Source organism: Balaenoptera borealis, assembly GCF_965194805.1.
Source record: "Balaenoptera borealis genome assembly, chromosome: 1".
NCBI lineage: Eukaryota > Metazoa > Chordata > Mammalia > Artiodactyla > Balaenopteridae > Balaenoptera > Balaenoptera borealis.
Genome location: NC_138860.1, coordinates 54,579,411 through 54,599,360, shown reverse-complemented (window position 1 = coordinate 54,599,360; position 19,950 = coordinate 54,579,411). Strand labels below are relative to the sequence as shown.

Here is a 19,950-nt window from a genome sequence, read left to right as displayed (position 1 = left end):
AAAGAGTTGTCTTTTTTTGCTCTACATGGCTTTAGTCCTCCTTAGGTTTCAGTTCCTTTAACCATACCTTGTATAGTATAGCTTCTGATGCCATCCCTCCTCTGGACATTTCTTCAATTTGTCTCAGCCTCTTTTAAAACATGGCACCCAGAACTTAACACAGTGGTGGAAACCTGGAACAATGGACTCTTATTATCCTTTCCACTTCTTAAGTTATAGGCATCATGAGAATCTGGTAAGTGTTACAGGTTGAGTGGGTTCTGTTCTGTTTGCACAGCACCTTTGTTCTTTCTGGACACAACCCTCTCCTCCTCTTTGGGACCTCTTCCTCCTTACCATGCTCTACTCTGCGAGTTGCTAACTACTGATGAGACCTCGGCCACAGAGATTCATCCCAGGGTGGGCACCTGTCACAAACCAAGACAGTGAGGAACTTTTCCTGAATTTTTTTCTAACCAGAGCTTGAAATTTTGGTTTCTGAGATTATAAAGATAAAAATCTGAAGCTACAGGTTACCAGCCTCTATGCCTGTTGGAAACGCTGGTCAGAAAGAAATCACCACACAGAATCACAAGAAAAAAATACCAGGTATCATCACTGAAGTCCCTGGTACCAGTCATCCCTAAGGCTGTCCTTTGCAAATTTTGTTTTTGTAAGCCAGTGTATTCTTTTTCCTTCTTACTATCCTCCCCTTCTGCCTCTCTTCCCTTCCTTCCATCTTTCCTTCATTCCTTCTTTAGAAAAATTATTTATTTATTAAAAACAAAAATAAAACCAAATAAATAACCACAAGACGTTATTATTCCCATCATGAAGGGCAGGTTCTTGCAGGACTGGCGAGTGATTTCTGAGGGAGCAGAGGAGGCCCCTCCTTGACAGAGATGAGTGGGTTCCACAGGACCATGATGACTGAGACCCTGCACAGGAACACCTTGGAGATGTAGCAGTGCTTGGACTGCTTACCTTGCCACTCTTGAGGACATCGGTCCACATCTCCTTCCCATTCTCCATCACCACTTGTTAGTGCCTGTCAAAGGCCTTCGCACGGCCCAGGAATTTCTTGTTGCGACAGTCGGTGAGCACTTGGGTGGTGTGGTTGACTGACTCTGCGAGCAGGAAGAGTGGACCCGTGTTGAACTCTGCTTCTGCAGCTCCTCTGGCCTGGGGCCGTCTCAGGACGGGGCTTGCTGAGGAGGCTCACGGTGGTAGTGGCTGCGCTCTCAGGTCTCGCCTATGCCCATCTCTTGTGCTGCTTCTGCCTCTGTAAAGAGTCTTAATGTTAATTTAAATTGCCTCTGTCTAGCTGACAACCAAGTAAGAAAATCTTCCCTAAGAAAATGGGTAACTCACAGGTGATGTGACTGTGTGAAAGAACAAATGACTCCCTGGCCAGGTGAGAAACTGTTTTCGCACTAGGATGGACTATGAATTGCCTATGATTTCTAGTCCACAGCCATCATTTCGGGACCACATATTTGGGGGGAATAATTATTTACTAAATTGACTTCAGTGATGTCTTATTAATCCTTGTATCTAAGGAATAGTAAATTAATAATAAATAATGATTCGATTTAATTGATTAGAATTTCAGAATATGTGGCTAGTCCTGCCATGGTCCCAGAATAGATAATAACTTAATCTTTACGTATTTAGGATTCTGCCTCATACTTATTCTAAAGACTACAAAACTCTGCAGGGCAGTTTATCATACCCATTTTGAGCTAGTGGTTTTGAATTCATCCTTGGGCAGGAAATGTGCAAATTAGAACAGATCTTACTGTAGAAAAGGACAGGGTTGTTTCAGTTGCTCTGATTTCTGCTTCTGTGGAGCATTTGTGATCCCCCAAATTTGACTTCTAACTCAGATCTGGCTTCCAGCTGGGGAGGGGAGACAACGGTGGACAGCTCCCTCCATCAGCTCTCTTCCACACTGCTCCCCTGTCCAGTTCACAGAAAGGGGTTCTGAGGCTGAAAAGACCCACTGCATAAAGGAGAACTTGCCTAACATTGGCCTTATCACAATCCATCCTTTATGGACCAACTCATGCTTTAATTTATTTTGTTGATAGTAACCTTTTGAGTCTGTGAGTACGTTACTGTCTCTCTTCTAGCTCATGGTAACTGAACAAATACTTGTAACATCTCCCTGGGTCTCTCTGTGTGTATGTATGGATGAATTTGGAGATCACCATGTTCTTTCAATAATAAATGAGAACACCCTGCTCTAAGCTTGAAATGTTTATACCCCTTTGCAATATAATTAGAAACAAGAATCCTACGATAAATAAGTGTGTTTTAGATGCACATGGATAAATGCACTCAAGTCAAAAGAAGGGTAACACTTTTGAAATTTTTCATTTAGAAATATGTATATGTGTGGAGAAAGTTGTGAGATTTTGTTAACTTAGTAAAAATAAAATAATTTCCCAGTTATTTTGTTCTTGCTCCACTGCCCCTCCCCCCCTCCCAAATTGGAAAAATTTCCTATGTGTTTTTTTTTCTTTTCCAGGTATTTACATTTCAAAGGTAAGAAAACAATGATTTTAAAGACAAACCAAATTAAGCATAGTGTATTTATATATTCCTAAACATAAGAAAAAAGCAACCTGAGATCTGAAAGGACACTAAAAGAAAAAAAATTCAATGTTGTGATATATTTTATTTCCAAAAATTTTTTGTCCTAAGTTAATTTTTAAAGAAAATTTACCTCTAAATATGTGTCCATATATGCATAACCAATTGACTTATTTCACACCTGATTTATGAGTTTTATACAGTCTTAGAATAATAATTGCAATTTATGCCTATTTATTTCAAATCTCTTTGACCAGCAACTTGAATTTGGAAATGTACCTCATGTAGAGGTACCTTCTGTAGTCATTCAATAAAGCAAATATAACCAGTTCTTGCTGGAATTAACCTTTGATAATGACTCAATACCAATTTCCCCTAACCTATGTATGCAATAGCATAAATCTAAACCATGGTTACTGTTGACGTCAGCAATTTTAATTGGATAATGCCTAACATATCCTTGAAAAATCATCCTGGGGCAGCTCATTTTAAATATTGACTAATATGTGCTTTACTTTTCTAACAGTCTGAAGAAATTGGTTTTCCTTTATAGTATATTAGTACTTGGAAGGCTAGGTTAGCATTAGCCGGCTATCGTCAACCTTACTCATTTCCAAATGTTAACCATAAAATGTTATATTTTATAACATATATATGTAGCCATATATATGTTATAAAAAATATGAGAAAGAAACAGACACCCACTTATAAGACTGAATCCAAAAGTTAAAAGCATAGAAATTGTAGCAGCAAAGCAAATTCCCACAGTTGATGGAAAAGTCTTTTCTTACAGTTTTATTATTCCTTAAAGTTAGTTTTCATGTGGCTTCTAATAAATACCTTTCTGTTTTTTTAGTTATCCTCCTTAACAATCTGTTTCTATTATTTTGAATTGTAATTACAAACAAACAAGGAATGACAGGTTTTTGTAAGAGAACCTAATATTAATGCAAAATTCTTCTATGTGAAGCTACCCTGTCTCCCTTTATCCCCATCTTATCCCTCGGGCCACTCTTCTCCAAACCCCCAAACAACATCCTAATCTCTGTTCAAACAGATGAAACACAAAACTACAGAAACTTAAAATTGTACAAATGGGACAAATGAGCTAATAATGAACTACTATAACCCCTGGCATTTGTAACACCTTTTCTCTCTTGCTAATGTAATTTTCCAGTCAGAGATGGGGAAGGCTTTCTCAAGGTTATGTGTATACAAATGGCTGAGGAAGAGCCCAGGGACTCCATTTCATTCTTTGTAATAGTCACAGAAGAGTGATTGCTTCCTTGACTTTGTGGCCCTGATCATTCCTTAAGTGGTTGAGTAAAAAACAACATGTCCCTGGAGGAGAGCTTTCTGATGGTTTTTCTGTGGTCGATTACTCCTGGGATGCTCACCATCACAGAAGGTCACCATGGTGATGCCACATTCTCTAGCCTCCCTCTGATCCTTTTGTGATAGTGATGCCAACATCTCATTTATAAAATTAATGCACTGTGGGCCAGCTTCACAGTCGCTAATAACAATCTTTTGTGGAATAAATGAGTGAAAAAGTGATGAACATAGACTGGCATAAAGAATAACTTCTGCTGTAAATTCTCTGTTATGTCTGGACGTAGCTGTTTTAAAAAGTAAGCAGGACTAACACTTATTGTTGAATATATTGTTGACCTATTAAGCAATAAAAAAAAAACTGTGCAAGTTTTATTATACATTTTTCTCCAAACATCTGATTTAAGACATGCTAGCTGTCTGCACTATCCTTTCAGAATTCTAACCATTTGTTTGAGAACACTAGAACAAAGTGGTGATGTCCAGACAAAGTTCTGGCCCATTTTTCTTTCAATTTAAATGATACTCGTGAAAATCCATGTCTGACACATGATGTTGTACAAGCAACTATCCCATAGCTATGAGGCTAGAGATGGATTTCGTTGTATTGTTAGCCATTCTTATGTACTTATTATTTCTCTGAAATGGTTAATACAATACAATCTATATGATAAAATGTTGATCAGTTTTTTTCTTGGAAAAAATTTTGTTGTTGAGTTATGCTAAGTAAGCTTGTATATATTATTCTTTTTAAAAATTTTTAATATTATTCTTAATAGGCTCCTATTAAGGAGGTTGGGTTTTTCTCACATCACATCACTCCAACACTGATACTTCCTTTGCTTCCCACTTCCACTTTTGAGAACTCTTTGATTACATTGGGACATTGGGCTTTCCTGGATAATCCAAGATAATCTGCCTATTTTAAGGTCAGCTGATCAGCAACCTTAATTCCATTTGCAGCCTTAATATAATTTAACATAATTTGTTTCCAGTTTGTCATGCAGCATATTTATACATCCAAGGACTAGGACATAGGCATCTTTGGGTGGCCATTCTTCTGTCTTCCACGTGAATATAGAAAGAAGAATTTCAAGAGAGGCTTAGTATCTAAACTACTTAGTATCTAAACATTAAAATTTTCAAAACATGGCCACAGAGATAACTGAAATTTATACTCACAATAAGAACAAGAGTTTCTTAGTCAATATGTTCATTATTCCAGTGTGAAGTTGACTTTGTTCTTGAGTAAAGGGGCCACTACCCCAATATTGTGAAGTAAGGGGTTTTGGGGAAAGTGGTGTCTGTTCATTGCAAGGTTTAGGCACAAGCATTCTAGAAAGCTATCTCCATGTTCCCATGCTCAGGAGGCAGATGCTGTAGAATGCCTCTTCAGATTAGGAGCTGGAGTGGCTCATCAATGAGATCTGAGGGAGAAAAATATGGCAAGAAAGCATTAAAGTCTGTTTGATCTCAAGGATCAGCGTATCATGAACTAAATATTTCATCAGTATGAGAGGAAAACCACAGGATCCTCTGACATTTTTTCATAGTTTTATTTTTTCATTAAGTTGATCTCCAGAATTTGTGAAGGGCTTTCTGAAGTGGGTCTGAGAGTTCATTGTCAGTTGATTCTATGATTTCTGTTATGATCATTCAGCAGTGTGCTATAATAACTTTACTTTTTATGATACTCTGGAACATTGTTGGGGAAATTGGTTGACTGATATCAAACTCTTCAGTATATACTAAAAAGGAAATTTTAAGTCATTAAGAAAATGATAAATACCCTTAACTATATTCAATATCCTGTGATAAACCATAATGGAAAATAATATAAAAAAAGAATATATATTACTGAATCACTTTGCTGTACAGCAGAAATTACACAACCTTGTAAATCAACTACACTTCAAGAAAAAAAGAAAATAATAAATACCCTTGAAAAAATTTAAATAATACAAAAGGGCATACAATAAGAACATCTCTCTCAGTCTAGACCCTTATGTTCTGCTCCAGGGAAATGTTTCCTGGATACTACTTTAGAAGCATCTATTTCTTGTGCATCCTTTTAGAATATTTCTATGCATACACATGCAGGTGTATAAATACATTATTCTCTTTACACAAATTAAAGTATATTATAAACACTAGTCTGTATCTTACTTTTGTTCACTTAACAATATATTTTGGTAGCCTCCACATATCAGCAGATGTAGAATCCCTTTTTCCTTTTGATGGCTCATAGTAGTCACTTAAGCACAGACTATGTGCAGTTTCAGGATGGAAGCCACATTCAAATACCTAGCTACGTCTCTTGATACTGTTTAGCTTTATGTTAGGAACTAATCCAAGGCAGAAGAGATGACAGGTATAGAAGTACAGTAGGTTGTATTAGTATTTACAAAATAGTTATTTTTCCCTGTGGAAGGATTCTATATCCTTGGCTTGTTGGAGTAATGCATAGCCATGTGACTTGCTTTGGCCAATGCAATGTTGAAAATGTGTCATCCTCAAGGCAGAAGTTATAAGAGCCATATATCTTTTCCCTCTGCCATAAAAACCGTTTATGTCCCAGACAGATACCACTCCTTCTGCTGGGTTACGGAATGAAGTTGACATGGAACATAGCTGTAACCTGTAACCCACCCATAATGGATGGGTAGCATGAGAGAGAAATAAAACTTCATTATCTTAAGTAACTGCTTTCAGGAAATTATTTGGAATCACAGAATGATCTAGCTTATCCTGCTGATACAGGGAGCAACCTAAGGAACTATCAGAGTGTGAAAAATTTTAATAAAATAGTTTTTCCTGTTGTGAAATGGTTTCCAGTGACCCTGTTTTTCCTGATTCCTTCCTCCTCAATTCCTCCTCAATTAAATCAAGTGACAAAAACCCCATTAATAAATAATACAACACAATATTTATTGACACATGTAACATTTTCATTCTATTTATGCATTTTATTCTATTTTAATTCTATTTCAACACTTCCCAGGCTATTTTGTCCATAGGGCAAAGTAAGTGATATTTTTGTGTTTTAAAACAAACAATTTTGGGAGCAAATGTCTGCTTCTGGCCATGATGGAGTAGCTGGGTCCAGAACTTCCCTTCCCACCATAAACAACTAGAAAACTGGACAAACTACATGAGGCAACTGTTTTGGATGTTGGAAAACAGGCAGCACAGGACTGTGATTCCTGAAAACAGAGAAACAAGTTAGGGAAGCCTAAGATTGCCCAACTTTATGCCTGGAGGCACTTTCCTCACCCTGGTTCAGAGAGGGGGATCCCAAGCAGAGCACTGCAGAATTTCTGAGTTGCTGAATCAATACTGGAGGTCAGGATGGCTGAGGTGATTGGAATTATCAGGACAGAGTGTTGGGGAGAAGGGAATTGGGCAGGAAAAAAGGTTCAAAAATTTCATAGTGATTCCCTTGAGTCTGTTGTTGAATACTTAACTGCACATATATAGGGAGAAACACCCCAAGGCTGGGCAAATAATGATGAAGCAGCTGTATTTCACACAGGGCTAGAAGATATTCAAGTTCTGAGCAGCCAGGGTCCTTGTTGAAAACTTGGGGCATTTGGTAGAGACCTCAGGGTGGTTGTGCCTTAATAGTGAGGCTAAACTAGCCATAGAGTAAAGGCCACTCAAGATCCACTTTCTAAAGCTTAAAAACAATCTTGAAAATGATCAAGCTGATCTTTAAGTAATGTAACTCTCTGTCAAAACAAAGTGTAACACTCTTTAAAGGAAGACCACAAAATCCAGCATTCAACAATATAAAATTAGCCAGGTTTAACATTAAATAAAAAGGTACTAATCATGTGAAAATAGGAAAACATGATCCATAGTCAATAGAAAAATAAGTCAAAAGAAACCTGTAAGAAGTGACAGAGATGATCGAATTAACAAACAAGAATTTTTAAACAGCTAATATAAATATGCATAAGTATTTAAAGAAAAATGTGAACATAAAGAGGAGAAAAATGAAATAATATATAGAGCAAAACAGAAACTCTAGTTTTGAAAATTAGAATATCCAAAATGAAAAAGCACTGGGTGGAATTCGTAGCAGATTAGACATTGCAGAAGAAAAAACAAATCAGTGAACTTGAAAGCATAACAATGAAAAACCATCCAAAATAAAGCATATAGAGAAAAATACTGAAACAAATAAATGAACAGAGCCTCAGGAACTTTGGGAAAAATTTCCAACAGTCTAACATATACGTTGTTCCAGAAGGATAGGGGAGGACAGAAAAATATTTAAAGAAATAATGGCTGAAATGTTCTAAATTTGATGAAAACTGTAAGCCCACAGATCTGAAAAGTTCAAGGAATTTCAAGCATGATAAACACAAAGAAAACCACATTAAGACACATCATAAACAAATTGGTAAAAACCAGTGATAAAGAGAAAATCTTAAAAAGCAGCCAGAGGGGAAAAAAATTCACATGTTATGGATGGAAGAATGAAGATAATTACCATAGTCTTCTCATTTGAAGCAATGCAAACCAGAAGACAATGGAACAGCATCTTTAAAGTGCTGAAACTAAAAACAAAACCAAAACGAAAAACAGAACAAGAAAAGCAAACAAACAACAGTACCCTGTCAAACTAGAATTCTATATTAAGTGAATATTTCTTTCAAAAAACTTGAGGTGAAATAATGACTTTTCAGACAAACAAAAGCTGAAAGAAGTTGTATCCAGAAAATCTAAACTATAAGGAATGCTAAAAGACATTCCTGAGGCAGAAATTTAGAGCTATATAAAGAAATAAAAAGCTCTACAAATTGCAAATACATGGGTAAGTTTAAAAGAATATTTTTCATTTTAAAATTTCTTCAAAAGATAGTCAACTGAAGCAAAATTAAGAATACATTTTGAGGTTTATAATATTTGAAGAAATAAAATATATAACTACACAAAAGTTGGGAAGGAGGAAATGGAAGCACACTAATGTAAGTGGTATAATAACATTTTAAGGTAGATTTTGATAAGTTAAAAATGTGTATTTTAAACCCTAGAGCAAACACACACACATGCACAAACCAAAAACTAAAAATATAGAGACAGAGGTAATAAGCCAATAGTAGAGATAAAATGCAATCATAAAAGATTTTTAATTTTGTCCAAAAGAAGAGAGAGCAAGATAGGAGAAAAGAAAGAATCTGTGGGACAAATAGAAAAGACTATCAAGATAGTCAGTTCAAGCCTAACCATATCAATAATATTAAATATAAGCTCTAAACAATTCAACTAAAGGACAGACATTGTCAGAATGGATAAAAAAGTAAGAGCCAATTGTTCTTATTATTACATGTTATCTAAAAAATGTTTACATTAAGTACAAAGTCACAAATGGTTTAAACGTAAAAGAATGCAAAAAGATATACCATACAAATACTAATCAAATGAAAGCTGGAATTGTTATATTAATATCAGAAAAAGTGGATTCTAGAACAAGGTATGTTACCAGGAATTACAATACAGAAAAAGCAATTGGAAAAATGCAACCCCCATTCATTCATAATCAAAACTAGGAATAGAAGTAAATTAAGAATAGAAGTAAACTAGGAATAGAAGTAAATGTTCTTAACCTGACTTACAGGGCATCTATAAAAAACTACACTGAATGTCATATTTAATGGGGAACAATTGAATACTTTTCCACCTAAGATTGTGAATACGTCAAGGATGTTTGTTCTCATCACTTATATTCAACAGTTGACTGGTGGTTCTAGCTGGTACAATAGGGCAGGAAAACTAAATAAAAGGCATATAGTTAGAGAAGAAGAAGAAAATGTTTTTATTTGTGGACAACCTGATTCTGGTTATGGGCTGAATTGTGTTCCTCCAAATTCATATGATCAAGCTCTCAACCCCAGTACCTCAGAATGTGACTATGCTTGGAGATAGACCTTTAAGGGGTAATTAAGTTAAAATTCGGCCATTAAGATAACCCCTAATCCAATCTGACTGGTGTAGTTATAAGAAAAGGAAATTTGGACACACAGACACCAGAAACATGCACAGGGGAAAGACCATGTGAAGACAGAGCAAAAAGGTGCCATCTGCAAGCCAATGAAAGAGTCCTCAGAAGAAACCAAGTCTGCTGACACCTTGATCTTGGACTTCCAGGCCCCAGAACTGTGAGAAATAAATTTCTGTTAAGTCACCCATTCTTTGGTATTTTGTTATGACAGCCCTAGCAAATTAATATGATGGTATAATAGAAAGCCCTAAGTAATCTTAAAAAAAAAAAGGGTATTAGAACTGACAAGTAAATTTAGCAAGATCACAGGATACAAGATCAAGATCACAGGATACAAGATCAATCTACAAAAATCCGCTGTGTTTCTACATACAGTTACAAACAATTGGAAAAGTGAAATCAAAATGCACTACCACTAGCACAGCAACAAAAACATGAAATTATAAAATACTGAGGGGTCATTTACCAAAATATTTTCAATACTTGTACAATAAAAACTACAAAGCATTAAGTGGAGAAATTAAATAAATGGAGAAGTATATCATGCTCATGCGAATCAAAAGACTAAATATTGTAAGTCAAATGTTCCTTAAGTTCATCTACAGATTCAATGCAATACCAGTTATAATTCCAGAGGCTCTTCTGTATAAATTGATATACTTATTCTAAGATTTATATGGAAATGTAAAAGGCCTAGAATAGCCAAAACAATTTTGATAAAGTAAAACGAAGTATGAAGATTTACAATATGTGATTTCAAGCATTTCCACAGAGCTACAGTATTCAAGACAATGTGGTATTCATGTAAGGACAGTTCATGAAACAAAATAGAGTCTACTTATAGACCCCTACATACATGGCCAATTGATTTGGACAAAGGAATCAAGGAAATTCAATGGGAAAGTATAGTCTTTTAAACAAATGGTGCTGGAACTAATGAATATTCATATGGGAAAAATCAGCATTTACCATTACTTTATTTCATAAACATTAATTTACTTGAAATGGGTCATAGAACTTAACATAAAGACTAAAAATATATAACTTCTAGAGAAAAATATGGGAGAAAGATCTTTGCAACCTTGAGATAAAGATATTTTGACATATAAGGCATAAAGCATAAAAAAGAAATTATGAATTACACATTATCAAAATTAAAATTTTTCTTTAAAAGTTAAGAAAATTAAAATTCAAGCCACAGATTGGGAGACAATACCTACAATATCTATGTCAAACAAAGGACAGGTATCAAGCATATATAAAGAACATTTACAACTTGATAATAAGAATAAAAAGTGTCAAAATATTTTATTATCACTGCACAAAAGAAAATATATAAATGGCCAATAAGCACTTAAAATATGTTCAGTATTATTACTCATCAAGAAAAGTAAGACCACAGTGATTTACCACTACATCTCTTCTAGGATACCATTTTTAAAAAATTACCACATTAAATGTTGGTGAGAATGTGGAGCAACTGGAGATTTCATACACTGTTGGTGGGAATGTGAAAATCATACAACCAACTTTGAAAACAGTTTGGAAGTTTGTTATAAAGTTTAACATATACTTGTCATATGACTCAGTAATCCAATTTCAAGACACATGAAAACTTGTCCACTTGAGGACTGCTACATGAATATGTTCCAGTTCATAGCAACTTAAATCATAACAGCCTGAACTGGGAATAACCCAAATAGCCATCATTGTGTGGCAAATTGTGATATGTCCATGCACTGGAACATCACTCAGCAATAAAAACGAAAGAACTACCACTAATATGTGCAACAACATGGATGAATCTCAAAAGAATTATGCTAAGTGAAAGAAGCCAGACACAAAAGGGTACCTATGCTGTCATTCCATTTGTAAGAAGTTCAATAACAGATAACACTAATCTAAAGGAATAGAAAGTTGGTCATGGGTTGTTTGGAACAAGGGGTAGGGGAATTGACTACAAGGGAACATGATGGAGCTTTTTAGGGTGATGGAAATATTCCATATTTTTATTATAGTACTGATTACACTGATTGACATATATATGAATACATGTGTCAGAACTCATTGACCTAAGTACTTAAAATGGGCATTTTAGTTTACAGAATTATTCTTCAATAAACTTGATCAAAAAAATTTTAAAAACGTTTATAAAGTATAATGGACTTTTGACATTTCAGCCTCTGTTCAAATAAACAAAAGCAACATAAAAAATGTAGCACTGGTTCATAAGAACCATGCTTCTGGGTATCAGTTTGAGCACCAGTCTCACCAGATGTTTTGCAGGATGCTGATGAATTGTGACAATTTCAAAATTTAGGGATGAACTGGTTTTTCTAAAAACTGTGAGTGATTATGGCCTATTCATTTTTCTCACCTATATTCTATAGCTTGTTGGATAAACTCTTGTTATTTGCTTATATTTTAAAAAATTTTCATATGAAAATTTTCATTTACTTTCTTCCTTTCTTCCTTCCTTTCTCTCTTTCTTTCTTTCTCTCCCCACCTTCTCTCTCTCTCTTTTTAACTACCAGCAACAATACACTTTCTTTGTTGTTCAGCTGTTTTAAAGGGAAGATCTACCTCTTCTCTCTTGCCTCCACTGGTTCTCCCTCTCCACTTCTCACTTAACAAAACAGTTATCAAAATCAGAAATACAACTTTAAGTTCTGAGAAGAGAAATCACAGCGTGATATCAACAGAAGTTGGAAGATCTGGGTTCCCATCTCAGCTCTCTGTGAACCAGTCATGTTATCTTGGTCCTGTTGGCCATACCCTCATGCCACAATCTCTCTGGCTTTGGCCTCAACTTCCTCATCTGTAAAATGAGAGAGCTAAATTCTATGATCTCTTCTGCCTCTCAACAGTTCTTCCCTGAAAGAATTATAGAAGCCTCACAATTACTCCCTGCTCATTTGGAAACTGCATCCTCTGTGATATAGCAGTTCCCATTGTTTTGCTGGCAGCTGAGGAGGAGGAAGAGAATGCATTTCAAGCATCTTCCTAGAGCTTGGTTTAAAGATAACTCACCATGATGAAAGCATGACCATGCAACTTTTTCCAAAGATCACCACACCCTCACACTAAGGGCTCTCACACTCGTGCTCTCAACATGAGTGGGTGGACAATGTTTATCACCAAAGTTTTATGGATGACTGTGTTAGAGAGACTGCAGGATATGCCTCAATTGCCCAGACCTTAACCCACGTCAGCCTCTGGAGTCTTTCCCTTTACCATGTGGGTTTGGCATAACAAATCAAAACCCCATAGAGAAATCCGTTCAGCTTCCAATCATCTGGACTCAACCCCTGCTTCACTGCAACCTATGCTCATCACCAACAATAACATTTTGACAAAACATAAAACTTAAAAAAAGAGGTGTAAATTTGTTTCTCCACAGCCTTCTTCATGGGTTGAATCTGTTTCAAGGAAATTTTTGGCTTTGTATACAATCTTGGTATGACTAGGACCAAAAAGAAGGCTCCGTGGGAATATGGTGACAAGGATGATGGGCTGTGGAGAGCCTCTCCCTCCGATGCATATCTGCAGTTGGGTTTGCCTATTCCAGACTGGCCCCACTGGTCAGGTCTATGCCTCCAACCATCCAATGATCCTTATTAAGTGTACAAATCATTCTTGAGCTCTCAGTGTGTACTAAGCCTTGTTGAAGAGACAATATTGAATCAGAATGGGGGGGGGGGCACTCTGGAATTCAACTGCCTTTGTCCTAATCTTGTTTCACCAGCCGTGTGACAAGCAAGATACTCATGATATTCGCTAAACTTTAGTTTCATCGTCAACAAAATGGGGAGAATAAAAATATATACCTCCTAGGATTAACTGAGCTAGTGTCCATAAAACATTGAGCACAGTACTTGGTACTTAGAAAGACTTCAATAACTGTTAAGAAATATCACCACCATTATCATTGAGGGAGAGAGACTTGTAAATGTGAATAGAGCAGAAGTATTCTTTGGGGATCCAAAGTAAGGAATGATTAGTTCTGGCCAGGTTAATGGGGCTGACTTCGCAGAGGAAGGGACACTTGTGCTGCCCTGAAGTGAGAGTGGGAGTTTGATAGCTGGAAACTGTAAAAGGGCATTCCAGTTGGATGGATCAGCAATACATCCCTACATGATCTCATCCAGGAGGATGTGATTGCTCAGACTTTTAAGAAATAAAGAGCCCCAAGCTCACAATGGGAGCAGACACGGTGGAAGGACAATTAAGCTGCAGCCTGTTCATGGACTTCCTGCTGAACCTAAACAGATTTCTCAGACCAGTGACTCATCAACAGGACAGACTACGTGTACCTGTTGTGTAACCCCAGTGCTTCTGGTTTATTTTTATCTTGTTTCTGTAACCCCTCTTTGTTCCATTATTAATACCCAGTGCACTGGGCGAGACAGGCTTAAAGATGTGATCAACTCCTTTTTGGCTTTTTTGTACTTGTTATGTATTTTGTGGCCAAGGCCTCTCCACCCTTTCTTTCTTCTTTCTGGAAAAATGTTCTTCTCTATGACATGGAGTAGCTTCTACACTTTGTTCCATAGTCTGCTTGCTGTGGCTATTCAACTGGAATTAGTATTCACTGTCCATTGTGCTAGGCACTTTGAAGGCTTTTTCTCATTTAATTCTCACAACAATTGTCTGATGGAGGTATTTCCCATTTTGTGGATGGGACTCAAAGTGGTGAAGTAACCTGGCCAATGTCAGCTAACCTGAATGTGAGGTGCTCTTCTTGTCAACTCTCTTTTATGGCTTTTGCTCTCATCACTGGACAACATGTTCTCGAGACACTGAGGATTGGAAGAGCAACTGTGTGGGGAAGGCAGAGACTATTCCTTCTCTTACTTTAGAGCTCCCTCAAGCTCAGGTCTGTGGCTGTTGGGTGTCTCATCACAAATGCTGCCAAGATTTCCATTTTTATCTTTTCAAGTCAAGTAGAGAGAAAGCTTAATTTGCTCCATTGTGACAAGCTTTCACATATCTGAGGATAGTTTAATTACGAATACCCTTATCCTCATCACTTACCAGGGTGTTTTTTGTTTTTGTTTTTTTCAGGCAAAGCAATGCCCATTTTTAAGCCTTGGTGTTAAAGGATGGCAGAGACAAGGAAAAGTAAGTGACCACACTTTCACTTGTGGATGGTTTTCTCAGCTACTGAACAGTGAGAAATACCTGTTGCTGCCATTTTCACTTTTATATTATTTTTTAAAAATTTAAAAATATATTACCTGCTTCTCCAATTTCCTGCTCTGTGATTTCTGGCATGAACGAAACTTGTGAAGAGTCTTAAAGATTAATAAATTGAACTCACTTCAGTGTGAGGAATTAATCCACAGTCCCTGGTCAACAGTTCCACTCCTACCAATTCCCATAGTCATAGAGATCCTTCCACAACTTTCCTTATAAACCGGGAGAAGATTTCCATTATTTAAAATGCTCTTTTCTCATTAGGAAGCCAACACTGCAATGGCATTTCCCCCTTTCTTCCCCGCCTGTCTTGCTTTGACTGGTGGTGGGATTAATTGGGCCATGATCAATCTCCTAAAAGATGGCAAATTGGGAATGGCGGGTGGAAGGAGGAAAGCATGAATATTAATTAGCTAAGATTCCAAACAGAAGCCTTTTAATTATATTAAAATGCACAGGCCTGCAGGCAGTGAGATGGTTCTTGCTGTAAATCTGTCGACAGGCCATTACCTCAGCCATGTCAATGCCTTTTAATGAATGAATATATACATTTCAAGTGGGGGAGAGAAAAATACTTTCCTGTTTATAAATATTAAAAGGAAAACTATCAACGTGAGGTGATATCTATGACAGCTCCTTGCAGGCTGGAGGTGTTTGGGGAAGGCAGGGAAGGCGGGAAGGCGGTCTCCCTAAATGGCTCATCCCAGGCTGTGAAACTGAAGCCTGTGGCTGATATGGGGACTGATGCAATTAAAAACAGATGACTGCAGCCAGGGTGAGCCAGCGGCTCAACTTCTCTGTAGGTCAATGAGTGAGGCATTTGAGGAAGTTACATTAACTTTTCAGGTCACTTCAGAACCATTCGCTACAGGAAAAAAGGAAATCAGGGGCATTTCTTTGCTTCTTGTTAACATGAAGAGAGCATTTAAATATTGAAGGGTGACCGGCCACCATGGGGGAAGGGCCGTGAACTGAGAAGTGTTAGAATGCCAGGGCAATAAAGAACTTAAATGTAAGAAAGCAGGTCTCAGCAGATCTAGAGTCACCTTGAGAAGATCCATGGAAGAGAATGGTAGGGAATATGGAAACACACCAGCAGTGAGAATGGGAAAGTGGGATGAAGGAAAGCTGGTCACAGATGACTTCATAGACTCAAAAGACTCGAACAGAGCTTGGTGACCAAGTAGTCCAACTGCCTTAATTTTAGAGAACTAGAAACTGAGGCCCAGAGGGGAGGGATGACTTTCCCAATCTCAGAGTGCTAGTTAGTAGAGAAATCCTGTTTATTTACTTCCCTACCAACTTACCTACTTAAGTACCCACCTCCTTACCTATCTCCCTACTTACGTATTTACCTATTCATGTACCACTTCCTTCTATAAAACATGAGGCCTCTCCTGACTACCAGTCTGCAGGTTTTCTAAGACTTGTTGCTGCCTTCCTAACTTTAAATAAGAACACATTTGAAGAAACTAAGAGTACCACATAGTATGCACCCTTTATATAATCTGAGAATATCCATCTACAGGGCCATAATTGTTCAACACAAATGCAGAGAATCTGTATGATCTATCCCAGTCTACTGGAATGCCAACAGAAGAGTGCAGTGCCTTTGTGGAGTTACCCTTGATTTTGAAAAGCTTGACAGGCAAAAAAAAAAAAAAGAAACTCATCAGAATATACCTGAGAACATTCAGGTCTTGAAGTTCAGCATTGGTGACTTTGAAAGGAAGGTAAGCAGAAAATAATTCTTTTGAGCACAATTTAAACAAATACTATGTATTTGAAATCCAATCAAGAGTACTTAATATTTTGGGGTTTCTTGGCTGTGCTGCATGACATGTGGGATCTTAGTTCCCCGACCAGCAACAAACCCATGCCCCCTGCAGTGGAAGCTTGAAGACCAAACCACTGGACAGCCAGGGAATTCCCAAGAGTCCTTATGATTCTGAAAAGCTTTATGTGGGCTTTTCAAGGATAAATTCAGAAACCATCTGCAAATGGGCACACTCCTGTACATGTACCTACGTGTGTGGGAGTATGTATGTACAGGGGTGGTGAGGGAGATTCATAAGTTTGTCCTATCAGTCAGTGGGACAGCATTCCCAGAATGGACATACAACTCACGAACATCTGGCTTTAGCACAATAGGAACTCAGGAGAGAATGTGAATGGCTTAGCAAAGGATATGTCTTATTGGAAAAGCAACTCAAAGAGTAAGTCAAGAAAGTAATAGGAAAGTATTTCTGCTATATGTTCACACACATTATTCTAGAGAGCAGGGATCAGGAAGGCTCAAAACTTCTTTGAGATTCACTTAATTTAGCCTCAAGACTATGAAACATAATAATATAACTTAGTTGGTAACATTGAGGAGAAGGTAGAGGATACTAAAAGTCACACCGCAGTATGATAAATGTCCATTCAGCTCAGTTCAAGGTGGATTCAATCCTTTTCTTTTTTAATATATATTTTATTTATTTATTTTAGTTGCTCTGGGTCTTAGTTGCGGCTGGTGGGCTCCTTAGTTGTGGCTCGCTGGACTCCCCTGCATTGGAAGGCGGATTCTTAACCACCGCGCCACCAGGGAAATCCCGGATTCAATCCTTTTGATGTGCAAGAGAGAGGATTAGGACCTAATGATGCAAAGGAGAATAAGACATAAATGCTGCTCTTTTTCAGCCTACTCTTCTGGAGAGACACGTGACCAAGTAACTTTAACAGATTGGAGTAAGTGCAGTAGTGGGGGTGTGCACAGGGAACAAAGGGGTGCAGAAGAACAGTGCTGGCCTCATTTGTGGGGTCAGAGTGGCTCTTGGAGAAGATAGAGTCTGAGAATGAGTTGGATGGACAAAGAGAAGGGTGGAGGGAGAGAGGGGGACAGGGAGGGGAAAGGACATGACCTTCAGACCTAATAGCAGCAGCAAGGGTGCACAGTATGCAACACTGTGTGCTTTTTTCCACTATTTTTCTCATTAGAAAAAAACTTATTTTGCTGTTCCTGCTTTCAGATGAAGATCCAGTTTCATCTGAATTAGAAATTTGCTTCTCCATGAGATGTTGATAGGAAAAACTAATGAAACAGAGCATTCAGCAACCCACTATTCACTGTCCTGAGTTGTTACTGCTTTGCCATTTCACTGTTTAGAAGATTTGGCTACTGATCATCTCCAGGAAGTGGAAACAACATGAATGCCCATTACCTGTCTGGATAATGAATTGCAATTAATCAATATAAGTCAAGACAGTAATTTATCACAAACTCCCTGCACTTGCTGATGGCACCTTTTCCTTTTTAATAATCATAACAAGACAGTGAAGCTGAAAGTCAGTAGTTGGCTAGAAGCTACAATGGGAAGAAACTCATCGTCCCTTTGGCTGTTATCAAGTGCTCTTCTTCTTGACTGCATTTCTTGTGTAAGGCGAGGGTGGAGCAGGGCAGTTTGAATCCAGAAGTGTGGACTCGGGGAAGACTGTACCTTATCTCTGGCTTAATTTGCTTAATTGGTAACTGTCCTTGGGGCAAGGTTTTAGCAGTTGGTCAGGTCAGAATCTTAGTTGCCTGATGAGGGGACAGGAGGAAAGTCATTCTTTTGCAGTGTTAGCAGCTTTAGACTTCTTCTAGGCTGGTGACAAGATGGGAATTAGAAATGTTATGCTCCTCTTCTTCCTCCTTGTCCAATTCTCTCTTCTACATTTTTCCCCCCTAGGATTTTTTTCTTGCCTTGGATCCAGACACAAGGCTGATCAGAGACTGTACCATACTGGGGATTTGTTTGGGGGGTGGAGATATCTGTGGTTTTTCACCCTCTTAGCTTCCCAGAACCACCAAAAAATTCTGGAACTGCACCAATTCAGTTAAGTTCGGGAACTTGGCTCACTGGGAGTCTTTTTAAAGTAGTTCAGGTTCAGGCGGTTCAGGCACGCTTTCAGAGAGCTGAATTGCTGTGCTGAGTTAGATTTGGGGAACTTTCAGTGATATATGACTATCATGAACACTTTGAAGTGCCATGTCATCTCTGTGCCAATACTGGATAAGTAGCAGAGACTTTTCATAGTTAGCCCCTTATCGAAGATGGCACATGCATATGTCTGATTAAGGTGAGCTCATGCTTTTTTGAGTAAGCCAATGAAATAAAAGCTTCAAAAGGATGCACAATCCCTGTGATAAATGGCCTGGTCAAAAGAGGAAGTGTGGTTGACTGAAAAGTAAGGGAGTTCAGGCAGAAGGAGACTGCTTGGCAGGGAAAGATCGATTCAGTAGATTGGTCCTGCTACCAGACTCTCCTGTTCTGGTGTCTAAGGCTTAGGGTGCTGGCAATAGAAATAGGTGAGTATTTCTCATATAGACTGTCTGCAAGAGGTTGGAAGTAGAGGTATGCTCTGAGATTCAACGTAAGGAAGTACTGTACAGCAGTAGTGTGTGTGTGTTGTGTGTGTGTGTGTGTGTGTGTGTGTGTGTGTGTGTGTGTGTGTGTGTATGGCAGAGTAGCGTGGTGTAGTAGATTAAAGATGACTGCAATTTTTCGTTATTTCTTTTCTTTTCCCCCCACTATTTTTCCCATCAAGAAGTGGAATGTATTTTCCCTCCCTTTAGATTTTACCAATAGAATGTTGCAGGGGTGAGGTTATATAAATTTTGAGATCAGGCCTTAAGTGATCTACAGCTTTTCCTTTCACTTTTCTTGGAACTCATCCACCATGTTGTGAGGAAGCCCAAGAAACTACAGGGTAAGACCTGCTGGAGGGAAATCAAATCCTCCAGCCTCCAGCCCTAACCGAGCTCCCAGCCTACACAGCCAGCACTAACTGCCAGCCATTGTGAATGAGGCCATTTTTGA

General features: G+C 37.9%; 1 protein-coding gene across 8 annotated transcripts in view; it reads left to right on the top strand.

Moving 5' to 3' along the window:
• PAPPA2 (pappalysin 2) overlaps positions 1–19,950 on the top strand; it is a 432,894-nt gene that overhangs the window by 78,017 nt on the left and 334,927 nt on the right. For 5 of the 8 annotated variants that reach the window (XM_082355818.1, XM_082355824.1, XM_082355817.1 and 2 more), the window contains exons 2-3: positions 14,978–16,842; positions 17,600–17,839. The exons of 1 other annotated variant lie outside the window; for it this stretch is intronic. The gene's annotated coding sequence lies outside the window, so the exon portion shown is untranslated. The remainder of the gene's footprint in view (positions 1–14,977; positions 16,843–17,599; positions 17,840–19,950) is intronic. 2 more of the 8 variants (XM_082355820.1, XM_082355819.1) reach the window with 2 other exon arrangements.